The sequence below is a fragment of the Anguilla anguilla genome, chromosome 13 (genome assembly GCF_013347855.1).
Source record: "Anguilla anguilla isolate fAngAng1 chromosome 13, fAngAng1.pri, whole genome shotgun sequence".
Classification (NCBI taxonomy): domain Eukaryota; kingdom Metazoa; phylum Chordata; class Actinopteri; order Anguilliformes; family Anguillidae; genus Anguilla; species Anguilla anguilla.
Window position 1 is genome coordinate 11275700 of NC_049213.1, and position 24956 is coordinate 11300655.

A 24956-nucleotide genomic window follows, 5' to 3' on the forward strand; every position below is an offset into this window, starting at 1 on the left:
AGATTGAACCTCTGCTCTATACTAAAGGTTCCTGTAATGCATTCATTAATGCTGCTTCAGTTCCTGACTTCTACCTGTGATTGGACGGATAGCAAGCCTAGCCTATATGATAAAAAAAAGCAAATTGTCAGGCGTGGAGAACAAGTGACTAGATGTGCGAGTGAGATCAGGAACTGATATCAATGACCTTTAAAAAAATAAATAAGCTAAGGACCCTTTTTAAACTTAAAGGCTACAGTCCCATAGTGAGGACTATAACTGCCACTAGTGCTCCCTCCCTGCCCAATCATCATACGCTTCATCGCTGCATATCCCATCATGCAGTGTGATGATGGGTTTTTGATGAAGAACCCACCTGTACGTGTCCCGCAGCAGTGAAATGGGTGGCTTTTACTCCTCCTGACCCGAAGCCAAGAGGATCTGGAGCGTTTGAGGAGATCCGGGGCTGTTTGAGTGTGAGCCGCTGCAGGGTAAGCAGATCACAGCAGATCACAGCAGATCACCTGTAGCGATCCGCTTCAGCTCAGGCCGACGAGCAGAAGCCCAGGCCCATCCAGGGGGGATCTAAATAGGTCACATAAACGGGGATAAAGTCGACCGCGATGATCTGCCGCACGCAACGCCGCAAACATTCACCATCTGGCAACGCGAGGTGGAATTTACCTCATTTTTCTGTCCTCCCCCCCCATTCTCTCTCTCTCTCTCTCTCCCTCCTCCTCTTACTCTCCCACTCTCTCACTCTCTTTTATAATCGTGTCGCAATCCCCAAATCCTTCTTAAGGGATTTCCCCCCCCCGAGCTGCGGCGCTAGCCTCGGCGGTGTGGAACGAAGGGCGAGCCGGACGCAGACGGCCTCTCCTTATCTCAGAGGGCCTCGCGTTGGCCGCCGGTCGACTGCGTGCGTGTTTATTTTGTTTTTTTCATTCACGTTCCCGCGCGCTCTTAATTCGGAGCTTCCCACTCTTTAAACAGCGGTAGCGGACAGTAGCCCGCTCCTCGAGCGACCTCATTCGACGGAAGCGCGGAAGGTTAAGAAAACAATGTGGGAGACGCGCGTTGTTGTCAAGCATTCAGCCGCACCGTCTTTTTTTGACTTACGGTTTCTTTAAGTGGGAGCTCTCGAGTGTGGCTTTAACACCCCCCCCCCCCAACCCTGCACTGAACCGAAGGCTGTTTGTTCACTTCTGCTTACTAGTGCTGTTGTCGCGCCTGCTAGCCTGATGCACGGAAGTCGTCGTTCCTTTAATGTTGCGGTTGATGTCTCTCGCTGTTCGTTGTTGTGGCGCGTGAGGTTTATCAGAAAACATCGTGATACACGTGCATGTCTGTAGCCTAAATTTCTAGAAGTATCTGGATATGATTTTTTTATTTTTTATTTTCCTACGGCCTGCAGGGAATCTGGCATTAAAACTGCCCGGAGACGGACCTCTTTGTGGGGGGGGGGGGGGTGCCTGGCTGTGCCGTGCGGTAGAGACGGCCGTGATGAGGCGCGACAGAGCGTTTTGGAGCTCGCCCGGAGGGCGTCCCGAGCCCCGCTCCCTCGCGCCCCCTGGAGGAGGTGCTGCGGGGGCGTGCGGGGCGTGCGGGGCGTGCGGCGGGCCGAGCCGAGCCGCACCCTTCAGCGCTCTTTGTGAGGCACGGAACCGCACGCGCTTTAAAAACGGTGCGATTGTTCTGTAATTTATGCCTGGGAACCGAAAGGGATCTGAATGCCCCAGGGCTTCTCCTGCGCACCCACAGAGCCCATTCTTCTTACACTCATTTATAGTATCGTTCCTCCTTTCTAGCCTCGGCCTATATCGTACCTTTTATTGTGTTGCTATGCTTACATGAGCGTCGGTAAACAAATGAAATACAGGCGGTAAACACAGAAGCTAAGATGGAAGAATATGTCGTGTGCTTTTTTGTTAGCTAGCTTTTCTTTGCTAGACTGGTTAATAAAGGCTGAAGAGTCAGCACATCTGGCTGAGAACGGGGGGGGTCTCATTTCTTAAATTAGGGGCCCCCCCTCTTACCTTGCCGTTTGAATGCAGTTGAACAGGCGCTGAGGGCTCTGGTGGGCCCCTGTGTTGTGTGTACAGCTGTTAATACAGGAGAGTGCATGGCCGGTCATTACATCACTCGGGGGGGAGGAGAGGGAGGGTTTCGGTGGGTGGGGTTGCCCTCATTGTGCACCAGCGACTCCTCTGCAGCCTGCCTGTGCCAGCTGGGCTTCAGCTGTGCCCCTCCCATGCAGTGACCATGTGATTCGAGCTTTAGAGTTGAAAAACATAAATTGACAAAATGAATCGCTCAGTTATAAGCTGGTCATACTGTGAGGAGGCACCAAAGCGGTTTTCTCCGTCTGAGCAGGCACTGTGACATCACAGGTAGTCATGTGACCAGGGGCTTAGGGCCTGCAGGAGTGAATTCAGGCAGGTGAATCCAGAGCCTCTGGCCGTCGGCAGAACGGCAGGCGCCTTCGCCGTGGAAACGGGCCTGCCACTCGGCGGGGCATCCGAGCAGAACGCGCACACATTCCCGCCCCCCCCCCCCCTCGCAGGCATCCCGCGTTTACGCTCCCGCTCGGAATCCTTCAGCCTCAGCGGCGTTACGCAACGCCGCACGAGCGGCTATTTTTAGACTCCGGCGGCGGCGCGCAGCTCGCCGCGCGTCGAGAGGAAGGGCAGCGGCCCGCTCGTCGTTTCCAGCTCGTCTCCCTCCCTGACCTTTCACACCACGTTCTTTTCTTCCACAATAAGAGCGTCTTCGGATGCCTCGCGCGAGCCTCCAGCGTCGCTCCCGTCTCCGCCCTGCTAACTCCGCCCGCTGTTTTTGCAGCCGGCCTCCCTCCGCACCTCACCCTTGTGCCTCTGTGAAGCAGACGGCCCCGGGCTCGTGTTTGCACAACCGGGGCAGGGTCGCCGGAGCGGGCGCGAGCCGGGGAGCAGAGCCTCCGAAGCCGTTTGATCCGAAACCGAAGCGGTTTTTTACACCGGCGGTAAAGCGCATACGCAGCGGGGCTTGACCACAGACACAGCGCCTTCGTTTGGAGCTCCGGGATTGGCTAATCGGAACGTGATGCTGTCACATGTCAGTGAGTCACGTGTATCTGGCTTTGTTGCAGCGGGGTTAAATAAAATACTACTATAAAATACTACTGGGTCAAATGACACCTTTCCCGTTGGACACGACAGTGTAAAATGAGTGATGGTTCACTGGAGCCTGTTTCAGATCGAGTGAGATGTTACTGGGGTGATCATATTTCATTGCATTACATTACATTACAGGCATTTGGCAGACGCTCTTATCCAGAGCGACGTACAACAAGTGCATTGGTTCACGATGTATAGGTGCAAAAGAAACACACTAGAGTGAAGTAAAGATCGTAGTGCCAGAAGTGACCACATCGATCAGGACTCCAACCCTGCAGAGCAATCTGTTCAGCAAACAAGAATCCTACCAAGTACAAACTAGCACTGGAATCACATTTGCCTAATCAGACAAAAACAACAACAACAACAACAATCCTGCCAAATAAACTAACATAATCGTATTATCCTAACTAGGTACATTGAGCTAAACTATAGGCTAGGGAGGGGTGGGGAGAGGTGCAGCCTGAAGAGATGAGTCTTCAGTCTGCGTTTGAAGGTGGTAAGATTCTCTGCTGTTCTGACCGCCACAGGGAGGTCATTCCACCATAGTGTACCTTATTAGCCCTGTTACTCAAATCACGGCCCCAGAGGTCCAAGCGCTGCTGGGTTTCCACCCTCCCTTTACCGGGGAGTCAGGTGTGAATGTGGTCTGGCCAATCGGCGGCAATCATTTTCCAGTTAATTAGCCGGGGGAAAAGAAAACCAGGGACGGATTTGGATTGGAGGTCCAGATTTGAGTATCCGTGCCTTACAGCCTCTCTAAGCAGGTTGCCAGATCCTGGCAAATTTTGGTTACAGAAACCACATAATTGGTGGTTTGGGGGGCCCACCAACAACATGACAGGGAGTGTCTATTCTGTAGCCAGGCCCTTTAGGGTGCGCTTCCATTTTTTTTGGCTCGTTTGCGCAAATTAAAAACAGAAAAAAAAATTTTTTTGGCGTCTTCAGCGTGTGAAGCGGTCCTGAGCGCGGCGTGGATTTCGGCAGACGTGGCGGCTCTGGTTTGAGCGGGCTGCGGTTTTGCCGCTCCCTTTGTGCCGGATGGGGGAGGTCCGGCGCGTCCCCCCCCCCCCCCAACCCCGCCAAAGTGCTGCGGCGGCTTTTCCTCTTTTGTTTTTCCCCCCAGACTGCACCGCTTTAAATAGAAACAATCTCTTTGCGGACAAAAGGCTCTTTGCGAAATGGAGACCGCACCTCACGGGGAGCGTAGACACGAGGCCGGCCTCCCCTTTGAATTTTACGCATTCTTTTGTGGCCGGTGGACAGCTCTCGCCTTGCATTTATTGGATTTAAAAATAAAAATATGCAAATAAAAATGATATTAACCCCCCCCCCCCCCTAAAAATTCTGTGATCTTCCAGCATTGCTGTGAAATATATGTGCATAGTAAACGGCTTTCTTACAGAGAGAGCGCGCCGCCATTGGCTGGTTTTTCCGAGCACGAGGTTTTTCTGATTGGTGGCCCAGTTGTGAAGGCTTGTTCATTAAAATTTTTTTGAGAAGGGTAGCGTGAACAGAACACAAGACAGTGTGGGGGTGCGGGAGGGGGTGGCAGAGACATCGTTTAGTTAAATGCTGCCTGGGGCACCAGTCGTGTGTCAGATGTAACATTCACTTTAAATATTGATTTGTTTTTGCCCCATAAAAGTCACACGCTTGTTAAATATTGAAAGTGCGTACGCCGATTTTGAGACAGGCGAAGCGTTTGTAAGGGGAAAACGCGTGGGTCGTTCTCCCGCGATCTGAGCGTCGTTCCCTCTGCCGTGTCTTAATGGCTCGGCCTGGAATGAGAACAAAGATTCGTCTCAGACATCCTGCCGCAGTCCCGCTGTGAAGAGGAATCGAATCGAATCGAATCGAATCGAACGGCTTTAAAATGCGATCCCAACAAGCAGGAGAGAGATGGAGGCCCGTAAGCCAGGGGTTTTCATCTTTTAAAAGGTGACTCATAGTGTGATTATACACGAATCGTACGGACGCGACCGTTAGGAACAGCTTTCCGCTTAACGTGAACCGGCCTCGCCGGCGTCGCGCTGGGAAGGCGTGGAAACGGCGGCGCGTTCAAAAAATTCACGGGAGGAGCCTCTTTGTTCCCGTACCGGGGCGCCACATCTGGAGCGCGTTTCGCGGACGCGGGCGTGATTCCTCGCACCCGCGCTGGTGCGTTCCCACCTGCAGGCCTTAAAAGATTGTTAATAACTTTTGAAAGATTATTAATAACTTCAGTCCATGTGCGGTGTGTCCATTGAAAACCCAGCGGGGCTTGTTGAAGAACTCCCGGTGTTGAGGAACACTCAACGCTGCGACTTAAAAAGATTTTGCGTCGATACAGTTTGGTTTGGCATGCGTCTGACCACAGGGACAGTTGGGTTCAGTTGGGTTCACGCGCACGGGTTTGTGTCCAATGAGGACCCGGTTCGGCCTGTTTCTGTATGGTTGTTGGGTGGCGTAGAGGCCGCAGATTCAGGGAGGAGCTGCTTTGGCTGTGCAGGAGTGGACTGGGGGAGGAGCCGAAGACGCGGAAGCGTGCGTCTGTTTGGCGGTATGGTGTGGACGGTACAGCACAGCTGCCGGCTACGCTGCCTCACAGAGCTCCTGAGATTACACCGCTGTGCAGAATCAGGCCCTCTGGCTAATGCATGCTGACGCCCTGCAGCACGTCACTGAAAGAATTCCCTCAGATTCACCAAACAGCGCGAGTATCTGAGCGGCGAAGGAATGCGTGTAGTCTTACCCGGTGCTACTGGAAAGGGATTCATTTCATGTTGTCGATTATCTGACTCCACAATAGTGTTTTAACCTTTCCTCTGCGCTCACGGTTATACATGGAAGGAGGAGACTGCTTTCCGCCAGTAGTGTGGCTCTTTATGCAGATAGCTGTCTGTCTTGGGAGACGTGGACGTGCCTCTGGCTTGTGTAGCCTGCATAGACACAATTGTGTATCTTGCTATGACACTAGTGGACGGAGTGTAGCACAGCGGGTAAGGAACTGGGCTTGTAACCGAAAGGTCGCAGGTTCGATTCCCGGGTAGGACACTGCCGTTGTACCCTTGAGCAAGGTACTTAACCTGCATTGCTTCAGTATATATCCAGCTGTATAAATGGATACAATGTAAAATGCTATGTAAAAGTTGTGTAAGTCGCTCTGGATAAGAGCGTCTGCTAAATGCCTGTAATGTAATGTAATGTAATGTAGTGTATAGGCGAGTGACTACAGGGTGCCGATATCCTGAGTTCTATGTGTATGTTAGGACCTTAAACTGCTATGTGTGCAGTGGTAAGAGTCAAAGAGGAATGCCAGGTTAAAATGAATGCAGTTTATTGTACAGTTGGTTCAATAATGGCAATATTTAATGGTGGACTATGTGTGCATGGCTGGATGGCTATATGTGTATGACATACAGGAGACCGTGTTAGTGAGTCTTAGTGAACCATTGCACTTTTCCCCTTATATACCCAAAGATTAAAGGAAAACCCATCTAAGGAAAAGTCATCAAATACAGACCCAGTCAATGATCCTGCTTGCGCTGTCTCTGTAAGCATAGCACACTGGGTTAACCTTTGTAGCTGAGACACCAACTTGTTCCTCACGACATTGGCTTCCCAACAATACCAAATACTATGATTACATTGTCTTAGGAGAGAACCTAAGGTTTACATAATGCTGATCCAGTAGGATGTTTTGCAGCTGAGCACTGTCTCTTTATCACACCCTGCTGACTCTCTATCAGCACAGTAAACTGTCTGTTTTCCTCTGGGGGGTCTGATAAGGGGCACGCTTCTGTTAACCCCCCCCCCCCCCCCACCCCACCCTGCATTGCCCGTAAACTCATTTGCTCAAAACTGCATCCTGGTTAAATTCACATCCTGGATCTTTCATACTGGCCTCGTAATCATTCCTAGGTCTGGCTTACAAATGCACTCCTCTTCACCGCTGTTTGTGTGTGGTGAGCGTTCTGGCACAAAATGGCTGCCGTGGATCACCCAGGTGGGTTCAAACAGAGATATTTTGGAAAACATGAGGAGATTCACCAACAGGAACTGATATAGCCTAATGGATGACAGGGCAATGCCATTCAGTAGTGTTAGCTTAGCATTTTATGATTTCTGTTGCAGTCTTTAGCTCAGGTCCTACACCAGAGGTGCTTGGGATTTTGTATGTTGTAGTCTTTTGCTGTAAAAATGTTTCAGCGCCAAGGTGGGACGTCATGTCAAAACTGCTTGTTTAGCTGGATTAGCATTAGTTGTCACGTATCGTGATTCACCATGCATTGAGGCAGACAAATCTTTTCATGCATGAAGAGGAAAAATGGAAATATAAGATTTCTAATCATTGTTATCAGGATTTACATAGAACCCTCAATGAAGTTCCCTATTTATTTCCGTTCATTTTTTTCTGCAAGTAATAGTCTTAGCACTGCTTTATAATAAAACAACCCACAGCCCATAGCACGGCCATTCACAATGAATGGAAGATTTGCTAATTGTTGCTACTATTAATTTCTACTAGTGTTATGGCTCATTGTCTTTGGTGCAACACATTGGTGCTGGCTGAGATCAGCTTCTACTATATAAGCCCTGTATCAATCCATTTCTTAATAATAATAATAATAATCATCATCATCATCATCATCGTCATCCATAAGTGAACCACCCCAGGCTTCAGATGGAGGCCAAATAAACACTCTTCTTGTGGAATGCTTTTGAAACGTTTTTGGTTTCCATGACTGCCTATTCTGGCGGAGACGCACACAGTCCTTGTACTCAGAAGTGAAATATTATTTCTCGCAGAGATACGCTGGTTGATAAATATATAATGTGGATGCCGTCTGAGCCTGGCCTGCCCCTGATGGGGGAAACATGAGACATGGTTCATTAGAAAAAAGGGACTCCTTGGTGCAAGCAGCCCAGCTGTTTTCATATTAAATAATCAGTATTTGACAGTCTCGTACTGCAAAAATGGGAGCCGGTGTGTTGTCCAAAGTGCTTTTTCATTGGTTGTTTTAAAATGAAGAAAGCAGGGCTACATTTGGGGAAAAGAGCATTGGAAATCAAAGCAGAGCACTGTTGTGAGTTTAAAAAAAAAAAAAAAAAAAGGTCAAAGAAGGAGTCGTAAGCACAGAAACTTGTGTATGTTTTAGGAATGCTGGGTCAGTTTTGCCCCCCTCCAGATTTTTTTTCCCCCTCCCGTGGTCACGGTTTCCTGTGATTTCGCCTGAATTCGGTGTGGCTACTGCATTATGTAAATCTAGACTCTCTGTGACAAAATAATAGCTGTAATCAAGAAGCGTAATTGCAGTCTTTCTGGATGTATATATTTTCTTTTGACTTGGAGGAAAACTGAAAACAAACACTTTTTGCCGAGGAGACTATATTTGACTCTACCAGGTCACCCGTCGAGTTTGAGGATTTATACACACGCACACTCGTATACATACACACACACTCGTATACATACACACACACACACACACACACACACACACACCTCACACTGTTGTCAGAGTGCTGCTAAGAGAGGATTCTTTTTCTCCAGCGCTCGCTGTTGTCTTTTCCCTGCCTCTCCTCCCCGGGCTGGGATGCGGTCTCTGCGTTTAATCCTAATCCCATCTGCCGAGCGCTTTGTCTCTTCCCACTTTACCTTCCCACTCCACGGCCTTTGTCCGAATGAAAGGCTCTTCGGGCTTTGCTTCTTATTGCTCTGTTTGTTCTCCCAATTAAAGCTGTAGGAGGAAACGAGAGAGAAACCATCTGGCTAAACGTGTATGCTTCTGAACCGAACAAACCACAAAAGACGGAGGGAGACACTCTTCGTGGTGCTTCATTTTTATTTTGTTTCATTTGACGTTGCTTGTTTGACTGACTCCTGGCTCGTCTGTTTGAGTGATATATATTTTTCTGAAGCGCTGTATCATCATAACTGACTGGTGTCAGCCTCCTTGCCCTTATTTGTAATCGGGCGAGTTCAGAATTATTGACAGTTGGTCTCGTTCGATTTTTCCCTGCGTCGCTAAACGGAGAATGCTGGGAAGCGATGCACCTCCTAGATTTAAAATAAGGGTTCGGCTGAGACTAAAAAGCACGGTAAGCTCTCCTGTCCTTCCCAGCTGCGGTCGTCTCTCTCATTTCGGTTTGGCACCGCTCTCCTGCTTTGTCATGCGCTGCGTTCGCCAGTACCCCCCCTCCCCCGGGACTCCCCCCACCCCCACCCCCAGGCCAATAAGCCGGCGGAGCAGAACCCCAGTGGAAGCCGCAGCCGAGCGCTCGCTCTCCGCAGGGGGTCCGCAGGGGGAGCCCTAATCCCCGCGGTCGGCTCGGGCGCGCGGCGGTGTTAGCGGCGGCCCGCGCCGGCGTTCGTCGCGGTTTCGTCCGCGCCGGCGTTCCCCGGGCCGCGAGCCGCCGCGGGGCCAGATGGCCGGTGAAGGCCGCGGCGCGGCGGGAGGGAGGGACCCCCTGCGGCGCTGATGCGGGGCCCCGCTCGTCCTGCAGGTCCCTGGCGGTTTCCCCCCTTTTGTAGCCCCGGGGGCCCCCGTATCCCTTATGCTAATGGGGCCGGTGATTTAGTGCTCAATTACGCCCCGCGTCGCGCCCTCTTTGTGCGCGGGTTTATAAACGCCGGAGCGCGCGCGTGGAGAGGCGGAGCTTCTCGCTCCGAACGCTGCCTGGCATAAGGCTGGTCCCAGGCGGCAGGTATCCGGAGCAGCGACTGGGAGACTGGGGGGGGTAAAATATGACAGGGGTTTATCCGAAGCAGGAAGCGCACGCTCTGCACCCTCGTCCTTCCTGCGAATGACCCGCTGGGAGCGTGTCTGAGTTCCTGCAGGACGGGCAGGCCTCTGTGTGCACTGAGTTCCTGCAGGACGGGCAGGCCTCTGTGTGCACTGAGTTCCTGCAGGACGGGCAGGCCTCTGTGTGCACTTCAAACGGTCCATTCATCAATATATTTCAAATTCAGATTTTTTTTGAATGAACTGTTTCAGCTCAAAATAAACTTTTCAAGGCAGAGGTGAGAGCTGTGTTGGTGCTTTTCGTTCTGCGTTTGCATAATCGGCACGATGACTGCGAAGCGGCATTGACCTTCGCCTTGAACCTTTACGGGGCATGTATTTGGGGAGCCGGGACATGTGTAAGCCATTTTGTCTGTTTGTATTTTTTTTCCGGGGAGCACTGCGTGAGCCTGCTCCTTCGTCCGGTCCATTTCAGGCCTTTTGACTCATTGAGGGGGGGGGGTTTTTCCCCCCTAACGGATCTACCCAAGTGCGATTTCGCGTTGGCGGACGCAGGAAGCGCGGGATCATTATGATGTCACGGGAGGGAAGGAATGAGGCACCGCCGCTCCGACACAAAGAGAAGAGAAGAGAAGAGCCCCCTCTCCCCCCCCCCCCCGCCCTTCGCCCACATCTGCTCCGGGGCCGCTCCCGGAAAGTGGGGGGTCCGCTTTCGTTCGCCCGCCGCTTCCTGTCCCGCCCGCTCCCTTCTAGGGCTGCTTGTCCAGAGGCCACCCGCCCGGCCGGCCCGCCGCTCCCAGAGCGCGGGGGGGGGGAAAAGGCGTTCGCCATCAGGGTCAGAATTCACCGGCCTGTGACTCGAAAAAGGTCATCCGCGCAGCACGAGGCAGTGGGTTCGCAGGAAAGGTGGTTTTAAGGCTGCCGAACGCTGCCAAGCTGTGGAGAGTCTCCGTTTCAGTTTAATTTCCTGCCTGCTTTCGCTGTTACTTAGTTTACCTCATAAAGGTCGAGGCACCGCTCTGGGTTCCAGGCTGTGGATGTGAAGGAATTCCAGGACAAAAGATGAATAATCTGGACTTTTTTTTTTTTTGTTGTCCCTTTTAGAGGGGCATTTTCCACGCATATCCGAGCAAGTCTGTGCGCACCGGGCGCTGAAATGTGGAGGATGATGAAATGCGTATGAGCAGTTGAAAACGTGAGAATGAAAAGTGCAACGAGAGAGGTGGACAGGACCGTTGACGTGAAACGGTGTGAATTCCACCGGACCGTCCCACGTATGGCGCTTGGGTGACACGTACGAAAGCAGGCCGTCGTAACCCCCCCCCCCCCCTCCTCTTTGTGCTGCCGTTGCCTTTGCTGTGTTACGGCCGAGCGGTTTGGTTTGAGGTTTTTTTTTTTTTTGTGAGGATGTAGAAATATTCAGCAGTCACTCCCTGGAGCTATAGAGTAAGGATGGCGGGGGCTCAGCGGGGGTTGGGGAAGGGGGGGTTTGGTCCTGGAGCCTCCCAAGGCAAGGCCCCTCCCCCCCCCCTCCCCCGTCAAACACGGTGCAGATGTTTGGAGGAAATAAATGAGCCTTGAGCATGGTTCTCGGCCCCGCCTCCTCTCCCCTTTTGTGTCCACTCACCAGCCAATCAGAGCAGCAGGCCGGCTTTTCTTACGGTCCTGACGGCTGAGCTACCGTATGTGCTTATGCAGCAGGTTTAAAAAGCTGATTACACAAATTTCTACAAGGGAAAGCCATTGATTCTCACATTATCATGCTCATTTCTCATTTACTGGAGTAGTAAATAATTGTCTAGTGTTCTATTATGTCATCCATAAATGTTACACGTTTTTTGAAAATATGCACGGTCAATAAAAATGTTTTGAAAATGTCAATATTGAATGCGTAATAGCTTAGTTAATGAGCCGGTGGAAGAGTGTTTATGTTGATGTTCCGGACTCGCATCATGTGAACGGCTTTGTTACAGCCGACCAAGCTCATTCCCTTGGCTTTATCACTGGCCACTGTGTGAGGCGTGAAAGTGAGCACCCTATGGACTGTGCAAAACCCAAAGAGTTTCTATATAATCCATTTGTCAGAGAAAACAAACACGTAATCTCTGCGATTTTTTAAGGCGTACTTTTTTTTAAAAGCGTAATATTAACTTTTTATCCCTCCTCTGTTGAAACAGCCGGTTTAGCGTCTCAACGCATCCATAAATGTTTCTAATGAATGTTGAATGAATAAATGTAGGCTAAAGCAGACATGACGAACCAACACGCAGTTGGCGCTAGCGAAAACCCGCCTCGGATTGCGATTTTAATCAAACAGAGCGAAATGGGTCAGCGGCAACCTTCCAGAGCAGAGAAAGCGGTCCAAGGTGCAACCGTCGTTCCATATGGACGGGACTCGCTCAGTTGTGGGGCGGGAGTATTAAAAACAATATTTTATCGGCCAAAAAAATCGCTTCTGTTGCTTTGATAAATCTGAAATGCGAGTTTTCTAAGCCTCAGATTGGTTTCATAGAAAACGAGCCCTCGGGAAAAACAAGCAGATAACGTGAAGTGCTTTTCTGTGACCGCTTGTTTTCCTTTTTTTTTTAATGAAATGGGTCAGCTCCTAGAGTTCTGCCCTATTAATCACAGCCCAACCGGTGGCATAAGAAGCTTAGAGACCGCCGGTTCCGCCCCTGCCTGCGATTAATATCGAAGTCGCTGCGCAAAAGGGGTCACTGTGCTTTTAAAGCACCGGGGCCGTTAATCCAGCCCATAAACCCTCGCCGCACTACGGACGATTATTGCTTGCAGATGTGCGAGCGCTGTGTGTTTTCTCTCTCCGTCTCCCGCTCAGCAGCGTATAAGCCCAGAGCTGTTTGTGTAGCTGCAGCTGGCCAAGAACTCTGCGGCTGGGGGGGAGTTGACTCGGAATTCAGAGCTCTTCCCCCCCATATGGGAACCATTCCAGTCGGGTCCCCCATCTTTTCGGTGCTTTTGTTTAACACACAAGGTTGATGAAACAGGACTTACGCCACAAATCCAACATATACATCTTGTCATCATGTAAATCTGTATGATAATATATAGGCCTATGTAATATAATATACAAGGTTCTACATGCGTAAGGAGTGTTTCTGTGTTCACAGTGCCTTACTGGTGTGTTTTTCAGTAAGTTTGAGGAGAGGAACCAGCAAAATACACACACACACACACACAGACACACACACACACACACACAAATGTTTCTTTGGTGTTGGACCCAAAACATTTAATCAAGATGCAGAAATGTTATATTTTCACGATTTTTGTTGTATTTTTCCTTCCCAGGAAGATAAAATGACAAAATATTTTGAATCTGTTGGATCTGCGTTTCAGCTGAAGTGACACTGGCAAACCCAAAATAAAGAGAAGTTGAACTTGAGTTCCTGAAAGAGTGTCGGCTTCCTTCCTGCATCTCCGGTCTCGGTGCCCTGTTTGCACAGGCCGCTCCTGTCAGTGCGTTTATATGTATTCGCCTGGGTGCTGTTCGCTTGCCTCTGCGAACCCTTTATTTATACTCACTGCACACCTCTCCCAGCCTGTCTTGCTTATAGGTTTCAAAGCCTGTTTCATGTCTGAAGGTGTTGGGGTTTTAATCTGGACTTTTCCGTCATTGCGCTGCTCTCCCCTGCTAGCTTACCGGTCGTGTAAAAAGGTTTCATTATTAGCCCTTTACTTCCTCTCAGCATGTGGGGTTCTTGCGTTTGTTTCCTGTGCAGAGGGTTGGCAGTGCGGTGACTCTTGACCTGCTTTGGCAACTCTGGGCTAGCTGTTTGGGCGTTCTGATGGAGGGAGAAGCGTATCGGGTATAAGGAAACGTATCGGGTCATGCTTTCCCGGACTGGGGAGCAGAGTCGTCTGGTTGCCACGGGCGCTTGGCGTGGCGATGAGTCCCCACCCGCCATCACAGACCTCTGCGACTAGCGGATTGAGCGGTAATGGCTTAAAGTCTGCTTACACGTGAAGGGTATGTTATTATACCAGTACGTACATACACGGTGCATGTATGCGTGAGGACGCATTTGTGAGAGGCCTGGGGACTAGCCTACATCTGGCATGTAATTGGAGTTACGGATGCAGAATGCACTTTGCTAATTGCAGCGGTGCCGGATTAGCCGATGGTAGCAGCGCGGGTTTGAGCTGCCGCTGCTGGTGCTGTATGTAGGTCGCTGGTGGATGCGGTATCAGCCTTCGGGCCCAGGCCGTAGGAGTGGGGGGGGGGGTGGGGGGCTGGGTCTGTCGAACCTGGCGGTGGTGGGTGGGTAGACACATGCTTCCCCCTGCCTCAGGCTTCAGTCGCAACCAGGCCACCTCTTCTCAGCCCCCACCCCCACCCCCAAGGGGAATCGGCTGGTCCGGGGCAGGGACGAGCACACCAGCGACACTTAGACTCATGGGGGTTGTGTAATGGACATTTTGACAATGTGAAGCTCTTCATCGGTACCCCAAGGGGTGGAATCTGGGTAAGGAAACGTCAGCGATGCGGGTCACAGGCTCACGTTGACGTTGACGTCCTGGGACAGCGGCCTGGAGGGCGTGGAGGTGTACCCCGTGACACAGTGCTGAGACAGCAACTCCAGAAGGGCTTCAGCCAAAACGATGGGCTAGGTGCTGGCCCATCTCCTGGAGACATTGTCTGTTAAGCTATGAATGTTTCCCCTGCACATCTGGCTGCAATTTTACAAGTTACGCCTGTCTGTTTTCTTTATGCACACCCTCATCTCTGATCTTACATATTATGTTATTACTTTTAAAAAAAATTTTTTTACATGACTTCCAGGTAAGTCATATAATAGTTATGTAAAACAAGTCATTAGATTTATTTGTCAGGTTTGTGTGCGTGTGCTTTGTATAGCCTAGACCTATATGTTTGATAAATACAAACTCGACGACAGAAAGTATTGAGTTATTCGTACTGCAGCATTAAGCATCATCGCACCGAAGCTTGTGTTCAAGGATCTTTTGGTTTTATGATTGGCTAATGTATTCATGCTACGGTTGCCTAGTTACAGTGCCGGTCAGAATTTCACTTAATGAATGTTAAGGAAAGAGAAGTGCGGTGGTCATACCACAGAGAACTGTCCTCTGTAGATTCCATGAAAAGTAGGACAAGCCCAGGTATAGTAGCTAAGCGCTTGCAGTGCCGATAACTGCAGTTCTTTTGGAGGGCGAAGGGATGCATTTGCTGCTTCCTGTAGAAGCCTGCAGGTTCTTAATCGCAGGCCCTGGATGAGACCATTTTTGGGCCTCAGTGGGCCATGTCATCGTGGAGCCATTCGAGGCATGGAGCAGACCAATGGCTGGTGCTATGGTTAATGTATATCATGTGTGTGCTCCCTAGAGAGGAGCCAGGCAGGGGTGCAGGAATTTGCACGGGATTCCCCAGCACTGTTCACAGACAGTCAGACAGGTTTGCTGGATTTGGTTTTCAGCTTAAAAATCTGCGAATAATTCAGGCCCAAGAAAATAGGTGGGGTGTGTTAACTGATAGATGAAGCACTCAAATCCACAGTTAAGTGTGAAGTATCAATGAAAATCAGGCACGACTCTTGGCATTTGCCTTGGCATGACTCTACTGGAAATGTCCCCACGCTAAAACACAGAAGGCTCGAATAAGCCTGGAAACCGTAATGGGGAGGGGGAGGGGGAGGGGGGGGGCAGGAATGCAAGGTCTGAAACTAACCAAACCAGGAACCAGGCCACATTATTACAGTTTTTCAGCTGGGAAAAAAAAAAACGTTCCTCAACCTCAATCCCTGTAATCATAACCCACAGGACGCTTAGCTGCATATTGGACGTTAAGCTCTAAAAACGTCCGCGTTCAGTCGCCACTGTTTCTCGTTCAACGTGTGCCATGTATAATAAACACGCAGCTCTTCTTGGGTGGCATTGAGGAGATTTTTGCAACTCTTGAAGGAATGCATGGGCCTTCAGGCTGGGCTGGGGATGAGGAGTGGGTTGCGCTTTTCCACAGTCCACTTGTTCTCTCCTTGTTGTCCATCTCCGGAGTAAATAGTCTCTGACTCAGTGAGCCCTCTCTCCTCGTGTCCTTTCACTCCGGGGTGCGGGGTCAGAAGTCAAAGGTCATGTCATTGAACAAACAAGTACTCCTGCAGGATTGTGTACCACGAAGACCACTGTGAAAGGGATCAGATCGGTTTAGACAAGGGGCCCAAATTGATTAAGATTGAGTGACTAGCCATTGGTCCTCACAACAGTACCTCGCTACGGATCTTTTACATTTCCTGTTTATCCATTGGCAGTCTTTAACCTGATGGGCCAATCTTGGATTGGAATACACATTTAATGGACCGATGATACATGCCGCTCACAAAATTTCCCTTTAGGGGTTCCAGTAAAGGAAAACACAGAGTTGCCTGAAGTGAAATGGCATCTTGGTGCCCAGTTATTTTAAGGTTTTGTTGTAAAGCAGTACTGGCATGATGGCGAAAGTGCTCTTACTTCCTTTAAATTGTACCAGTATTTCTTCCGGTGTCTGTCGATAGACTGTTGTGGGGAAAAAGGTGTCTGCAAGTCTAAATAGATTTTTGGCTGAACTGCAACAGCGGGGCCAGCCCTACAAACGCGAATGTCTGTGAGTGACTGACTGACTGACTGAGTGATGAAGTTACACCATTGGTCGGCCGGATCACGTGTGTTAGGTGCAGCCACATGCTAGGTTTTAACCTGGTCTTGTTTTCCTTCATGACTTACATTGCATGGCAAAATTTTCCCTATTAATTGAAGTTTACTGTGCCTGTGGTTAGCCAGTATACATGAACCTCTTCCAGCGGTGTGACGGTTGTTCTGTTCGGTCGTTTCCTCCCGCAGGCTGGCCGTCGTCCCTCAGAGCGCCCCCAGGGACCCGCGCGCCCCGGCCTCCCCGTGAAGGCGGGACCCCCGCGAGCGGCGTCCGCGCGGCCCGGAGGGGACGATAAGAATGGGACGCGCCTCCCGGGACGGAACCCGCACCCCGCCGCCCCGTCGTCCGGAGTCCGCGCCCTCCCAGGGTCCGAGGCCCGCATAGCCGAGCGCACCGAGCGCGCCCAGGTGGGTCCCGCTCGCCGCGGTCGACGCCCGTTAGCCCCTGGGGCCGCTCAGAGGTCCTTACGCGCTTACACCCCCCCCCAGCCGCCGCCTCGCGGGCTCTGACCTCCAGCGAATGATGATGATGATGATGATGTGTGCTGTGGATCGGCTGGCGTTGATGGCCTGACTGACGCCGATTGGAAAATGGATATCGATAGGGTGCATTGACGGAGGCAGCGATTGATTCGCGTCTCTCGTTCTGTTGTGCCAGGCAAACTGCTCCTCGTGTTTCTAGAAAGAGATTTGTTGAGACATTTTGAGATTTGTGATGATTTAAAAAAACCTCCGTGTCTACAATGTGTGTAAATCATGCTGTTTTAGAAACTGACCCTGGATCAGAATCCACATTCTACTCAAAATGGGTGGGGTTCAGATTAACAATGGAAGAAGGCTGATCCTGGAACAAGATAAATTTTCCAAAATATTGAGCCCAGTTTTATATACTGCTTTATTGACGTTTTGCAGACCTATCGCACAGTAGCGTACGGTCCTATTTTTATGAGTTCTGAAATTTGAGGGAACATGACTTTGTGGGGACTTCTAAAATCCTTGAATTGGTGGCAGAGGTACGCGTGTGAGTCCTGCTTCAGCCTCCTGCTCTCTTACGGTCTCTGAATGAGAGACCGTGTGGAAGGTTTGCCTGTGAGGGGTTAGCGCACGTCTCTGAATGAGAGACCGTATGGAAGGTTTGCCTGTGAGGGGTTAGCGCACGTCTCTGAATGAGAGACCGTGTGGAAGGTTTGCCTGTGAGGGGTTAGCGCACGTCTCTGAATGAGAGACCGTGTGGAAGGTTTGCCTGTGAGGGGTTAGCGCACGTCTCTGAATGAGAGACCGTGTGGAAGGTTTGCCTGTGAGGGGTTAGCGCACGTCTCTGAATGAGAGACCGTATGGAAGGTTTGCCTGTGAGGGGTTAGCGCACGTCTCTGAATGAGAGACCGTGTGGAAGGTTTGCCTGTGAGGGGTTAGCGCACGTCTCTGAATGAGAGACCGTATGGAAGGTTTGCCTGTGAGGGGTTAGCGCACGTCTCTGAATGAGAGACCGTGTGGAAGGTTTGCCTGTGAGGGGTTAGCGCACGTCTCTGAATGAGAGACCGTGTGGAAGGTTTGCCTGTGAGGGGTTAGCGCACGTCTCTGAATGAGAGACTGTATGGAAGGTTTGCCTGTGAGGGGTTAGCGCACGTCTCTGAATGAGAGACCGTGTGGAAGGTTTGCCTGTGAGGGGTTAGCGCACGTCTCTGAATGAGAGACCGTGTGGAAGGTTTGCCTGTGAGGGGTTAGCGCACGTCTCTGAATGAGAGACCGTATGGAAGGTTTGCCTGTGAGGGGTTAGCGCACGTCTCTGAATGAGAGACCGTGTGGAAGGTTTGCCTGTGAGGGGTTAGCGCACGTCTCTGAATGAGAGACCGTATGGAAGGTTTGCCTGTGAGGGGTTAGCGCACGTCTCTGAATGAGAGACCGTGTGGAAGGTTTGCCTGTGACGGGTTAGCGCACGTCTCTGAATGAGAGACCGTGTGGAAGGTTTGCCTGTGAGGGGTTGGCGCACGTCTCTGAATGAGAGACCGTGTGGAAGGTTTGCCTGTGAGGGGTTAGCGCACGTCTCTGAATGAGAGACCGTATGGAAGGTTTGCCTGTGAGGGGTTAGCGCACGTCTCTGAATGAGAGACCGTATGGAAGGTTTGCCTGTGAGGGGTTAGCGCACGTCTCTGAATGAGAGACCGTATGGAAGGTTTGCCTGTGAGGGGTTAGCGCACGTCTCTGAATGAGAGACCGTGTGGAAGGTTTGCCTGTGAGGGGTTAGCGCACGTCTCTGAATGAGAGACCGTATGGAAGGTTTGCCTGTGAGGGGTTAGCGCACGTCTCTGAATGAGAGACCGTATGGAAGGTTTGCCTGTGAGGGGTTAGCGCACGTCTCTGAATGAGAGACCGTATGGAAGGTTTGCCTGTGAGGGGTTAGCGCACGTCTCTGAATGAGAGACCGTATGGAAGGTTTGCCTGTGAGGGGTTAGCGCACGTCTCTGAATGAGAGACCGTATGGAAGGTTTGCCTGTGAGGGGTTGGCGCACGTCTCTGAATGAGAGACCGTATGGAAGGTTTGCCTGTGAGGGGTTGGCGCACGTCTCTGAATGAGAGACCGTATGGAAGGTTTGCCTGTGAGGGGTTAGCGCACGTCTCTGAATGAGAGACTGTATGGAAGGTTTGCCTGTGACGGGTTAGCGCACGTCTCTGAATGAGAGACCGTATGGAAGGTTTGCCTGTGAGGGGTTAGCGCACGTCTCTGAATGAGAGATCGTATGGAAGGTTTGCCTGTGAGGGGTTAGCGCACGTCTCTGAATGAGAGACCGTATGGAAGGTTTGCCTGTGAGGGGTTAGCGCACGTCTCTGAATGAGAGACCGTATGGAAGGTTTGCCTGTGAGGGGTTGGCGCACGTCTCTGAATGAGAGATCGGATGGAAGGTTTGCCTGTGAGGGGTTAGCGCACGTCTCTGAATGAGAGACCGTGTGGAAGGTTTGCCTGTGAGGGGTTAGCGCACGTCTCTGAATGAGAGACCGTATGGAAGGTTTGCCTGTGAGGGGTTAGCGCACGTCTCTGAATGAGAGACCGTGTGGAAGGTTTGCCTGTGAGGGGTTAGCGCACGTCTCTGAATGAGAGATCGTATGGAAGGTTTGCCTGTGATGGGTTAGCGCACGTCTCTGAATGAGAGACCGTATGGAAGGTTTGCCTGTGACGGGTTAGCGCACGTCTCTGAATGAGAGACCGTATGGAAGGTTTGCCTGTGAGGGGTTAGCGCACGTCTCTGAATGAGAGACCGTGTGGAAGGTTTGCCTGTGAGGGGTTAGCGCACGTATCTGAATGAGAGACCGTATGGAAGGTTTGCCTGTGAGGGGTTAGCGCACGTCTCTGAATGAGAGACCGTATGGAAGGTTTGCCTGTGACGGGTTAGCGCACGTCTCTGAATGAGAGACCGTATGGAAGGTTTGCCTGTGAGGGGTTGGCGCACGTCTCTGAATGAGAGACCGTATGGAAGGTTTGCCTGTGAGGGGTTAGCGCACGTCTCTGAATGAGAGACCGTATGGAAGGTTTGCCTGTGAGGGGTTAGCGCGCAGAACAGCCATGTGAGTGACGGACAGATACCCCCCCGCTGTGTGCCGATGAGGCCCTGGACGCCAGCCTCTGTCACTCGAGCCCAGCGTCCCGGGGAATGGGAGGAATGAGCGACCACGTGGACCCGTTTCGGCATTCCACCCCCCGCCCACCGCCCCACCCCCCCACCCCCCGTCTGTCTGCTGTAAACCCCCCCTCCCCCGTGGTGTGAAGTAAAGCGAACCCGCTCGCCGTTGGGACCGCTGCAGCTCTCCCGAGCCTTCCGGCAAATTTCTGCTTCCTTCGTCCTCAGAGGGAGACGCACCAGCCTCTGACATCACAGCTCTTCTGTTTCTCTGTGCGGTGACCCTCTGATACGCGATAATTAGCCCCTCTGCCTGCATCATATCTGACAAATGAAATCAGTCCCTGAGCACTTTAAAGTGTGCTTTCAAGCCTGTTGTAGTGATATAGGTGGTCTAATTTAAGAAAGATATGGGCCTCTTTAGGCAGTCGTGGGGTTCTGTATTCAATTTAAATCAAAATAAAATGGTTTGCCAATAATCTCTGTGGTGTTTGGCTTAAACAGGTTCCCTAAAACTTTAGATTGATGTTAATTAAAGGGCACAAGTCATGATCACACTGCTGCCACATGTGGTTAGTTTTTTTCCTAGGAGCGCACAGTTCAGGATTTATATTCAGCATTTACCGTCCTTACTTAATTTCAGGATGGCCTTTCACAGCTGAGTCCAGAATAATGTCAATTAGAAAATGGTCACAAAGGAGCTTATACAGTCATGGCAGTGCTCCATCATGCAGTTGTACACGATGTAATCTACCTCTGTGTTGCTCACAGAGAATTTCACAACCCAAGTGATCTTTCAGCCCACATCAATAGCCATGCAGTTTCCACAACTTCCTTTATACAAGGGATAACCAGACAACATCCTCTATTTCCAAAATGAGATGAGGAATTTGTCTTTGCTAGTCTGCTTCTGAAACTTTTTTTAGAATCTGTGTGTAAATGTAAGGCTAAGCAATTACATTCTGGAGCGTTGATAAACACTGTAACTCGCAGTTGGTAACTATGGAGATACGGAGAAGTAGTACGTGGTGATGGTGGTCGTATCTGATTCTTGTCGTCGCATGCGGCTCTAAGTTTAAGGCTTTGGCCTCGGCACAGTGGCCCCCTCCTCTGATTGCTCTGTGGAGGTCTCAGTGCAGTGGCCCCCTCCTCTGATTGCTCTGTGGAGGTCTCAGTGCAGTGGCCCCCTCCTCTGATTGCTCTGTGGAGGTTTCAGTGCAGTGGCCCCCTCCTCTGATTGATCTGTGGAGGTTTCAGTGCAGTAGCCCCCTCCTCTGATTGCTCCGTGGAGGTCTCAGTGCAGTGGCCCCCTCCTCTGATTGCTCCGTGGAGGTTTCAGTGCAGTGGCCCCCTCCTCTGATTGCTCTGTGGAGGTTTCAGTGCAGTGGCCCCCTCCTCTGATTGCTCCGTGGAGGTTTCAGTGCAGTGGCCCCCCTCCTCTGATTGCTCTGTGGAGGTTTCAGTGCAGTGGCCCCCCTCCTCTGATTGCTCTGTGGAGGTCTCAGTGCAGTGGCCCCCTCCTCTGATTGCTCTGTGGAGGTTTCAGTGCAGTGGCCCCCCTCCTTTGATTGCTCTGTGGAGGTCTCAGTGCAGTGGCCCCCTCCTCTGATTGCTCTGTGGAGGTCTCAGTGCAGTGGCCCCCTCCTCTGATTGCTCTGTGGAGGTCTCAGTGCAGTGGCCCCCTCCTCTGATTGCTCTGTGGAGGTTTCAGTGCAGTGGCCCCCTCCTCTGATTGCTCTGTGGAGGTTTCAGTGCAGTGGCCCCCTCCTCTGATTGCTCTGTGGAGGTCTCAGTGCAGTGGCCCCCTCCTCTGATTGCTCTGTGGAGGTTTCAGTGCAGTGGCCCCCTCCTCTGATTGCTCTGTGGAGGTCTCAGTGCAGTGGCCCCCTCCTCTGATTGCTCTGTGGAGGTCTCAGTGCAGTGGCCCCCTCCTCTGATTGCTCTGTGGAGGTCTCAGTGCAGTGGCCCCCTCCTCTGATTGCTCCGCGGTGCTTTACTGTGGCAGTAGCAGTGACTGGATCGCGTCCTTCAGCGCGTGTCAGAGCCGGGGGATTTACAGGCCATTGAGCCGTCTGGGACTCAATGGCGGCGTTTTGCACCACAATGGCGCCGCTTGCACCACAATGGCGGCGCTGACTGATTTACGCCCTCTTCCTGGGGCACACCGCGAGGGCAGAAACCCGTCTGACCGCGGCCGGTCCCTCTCTAAAGGAAGGGGGGGGGAAAAGGCCCTCACAGAGCCTCAGTCGCGGTGGAGCCGGAGGACAGGGCGAACGATCTGCAGCGAGAGACCATCTGCTAATGAATTATTTCCATTTGAGATTCTCCTTGATGAATTATTCAAGCCCTAGTCAAAAGTAGGCTGAATTATTTTCTACTCCTTCTCCTTCTCCTTCCTCTCCTTCTCCCTCCTCCTCGTTTCCCTTTTTGTTTCTCTGGGTGGTTAACGCAACCCTTCTGTAATTAACGCGTAAAGCCGATCTCGAACGGCACATTCCTCACGCGGCGTAATCGGTTTGCGCTTGAAACAGCTTCCGATTCGCAAACAAAAGGACGACAGCCCGAGAGTCACGAGAGGCTGTCGGTCGGGGAGATGTGTGAGGTCGCTCAGCATCCCTGTTGTTTACTCTTATACTTTTTAGTAGTAAGCTGGTGCCGGACTTTCTCTGTCAGAGAGATATGTTCAGGTCGCGGGGGGGGGAAAATTCCTCGGGAGGGAGTTTGGGCAGCAGCGTCCCAGGGGAAGAGTTTCGCCGCCAGGTGTACAAACACTGCGTTTTTTTAGGCCGACACGCATGCCATCCGGCGACTGGGGGGCCCCAGGAGGCTCAAACATTCCAGTGGGGGGGAGAGTGGGTCTTCTGAGGAATTAGGGCTAATGTCTTCTCCGTGTATCAGGTTACGTGCTCGTTAGTGATGGCGGTTCGCACTGAAATGCTGGAGGAGTGAAGCTGCGATAATGGGTTAGATGCTGGATCCGTCAACGTTGGCCCCCAAGTTTGATTTTAAAATAAATCTTAAATATTATTTATTTGACTTCTACAACATTTAGTTAGGCAAGTTTATTTTTTAACGTTAACTGAAATCATCAAAGTGCTAGTGAATAAAACAACATCATACTAATTAATTTTGAGTCCAAAGGAGGAACAGATGTTGTGGAGTCCCTTCCTGTGTCTTAGCCTGTAGTGCTGTTCTCTGCAGTCAGTCAGTAAATCAGTGTGTCGGAGCCCGGCTAAATGGCCATGTTACAATAGGCATTGTCTCAAAACACTGGAAAGGATCTGTGGGGAGGGGGGGACTGGAAAATTACCCCCTGGTCCCAGGAAATAGCAGTCAAATGATGCGTTTTAGAAAACACTGGCAATGAAAACAAATGGCAGGCTCTAAGTGAGAATGTCTCCTCTCTGTTACGTTAAACCAGGCACCGCTCTGCGGGACGCCGGTGGGGTTTGGCTAGCTGTGGGTGAGGGGCTTCCCATTTGAACGGTGGCAAGGGAGGGATGTGAAGCATGGTCCTCTCTGACAATGGCCTGGGCTTTCTCTCCAGGCACGCAGGAGCGGTCTAATGGAGCTGGATGGAAGCTCTCCTCTGTTAGCTCAGGGTAGTCGCTACCGGTTTGAGCGCACAGTAGCGCGCTGCGGTGAAGGAGTCCACACGGCGGCAACATGGTTTTCAGTAATTATTTTAAAATGAACACAAGCAGTTAATTTCCTGCTAATATGGAAGCGGTCGGTTTAAAAGAGTGCGGTGCGGGCTGGTGTGACAGCGCGTGCTCTGTGCTGTAATCCCCCCTCCATTAAGAGCGCCGGTTGAGCGACCCGGCACCGTTACCACGGTTATTACGGCGGTAATCCGGCCCCCCTTTGAGGGCGTCACAATGGGGACACTGACGCGGAGCGCGCGGCGGTTCCCCTAATGGACGCCGCCGGGCTCGCCTCTGTTTGGGGTTTAGCTCCGCCCCCCCAGGCCCTGGCTCCGCCCCCCCGGGGCACGTGCCGTCCATCACGCCGAGGCGCCGCGTGAATTAGTGTTTGACAATAGCGTGACCCCCCCCCCCCCCCCCCCACACACACACACACACACACACACCTCCCCCAGTACAGCCCTGAGCACAGAGGGAGAGGAGGGAGGGCGCTGGGGTCGGGCAGAACAGCCAACGCGGCGGATTCGCTGGCCGGCGCTGCGTACGGCTCGCGCCGATCCATGCTTTCGATCGGTTTACGCTCGCGTCACGTGACTCCGCAAGGAAAGCAGCTTTTTTTTTTATAGAGTTTGTGACTGGGCTGGTTTATTTTGATCTCCCTCACGGACTTAATGCCTTGTCCTTTATTCAGGACTTGGCGAAAAATAAACTCCCTGAGACTGCCTGCGTGTTTATAAGCACCCCAAGCTGGTATCAAACCACCGGTGCGTCTTATAAACAATACAGGCCGATGTTCCTTCGTAAACACTGCAGGCTGAGGTCCATCTCCTGGCTCATTTGTTAACGCCCCAGCCTGACTGCAGGCTGCGTGTGCATTTGTAAACACAGGGAGTCCAGCTGTAGGTGTAGTTTACGTACCTCTCTGTCACGGGCACTTTAAAAGCATCCATCCACAGTGCTGCTGTTCTCTGGGCTCAGCTCCTAACAGCCGGAGCAGCCTCTGGCGAGCAGCAGAGAGCTGGGCTATTCGCTGGGCTATTCGCTGGGCTATTCGCTGGGCTATTCGCTGGCCTGAGGGCTAAATGCCGTCTGCTATGGATCTGCTCTCAGCACTTTGATCTTTCAGGAGAACACATTCAGATACGGCAGAAACAGAGACCATACACAGATCTG

The 24956-nt window shown here is 51.6% G+C and overlaps 1 protein-coding gene across 1 annotated transcript in view; it reads left to right on the forward strand.

Annotated features, from left to right (window-relative positions):
• Positions 1-24956, forward strand: part of LOC118211382 (nck-associated protein 5-like) — a 70353-nt gene that overhangs the window by 6296 nt on the left and 39101 nt on the right. The window contains exon 2 of the mRNA XM_035388553.1: positions 16715-16933. The gene's annotated coding sequence lies outside the window, so the exon portion shown is untranslated. The remainder of the gene's footprint in view (positions 1-16714; positions 16934-24956) is intronic.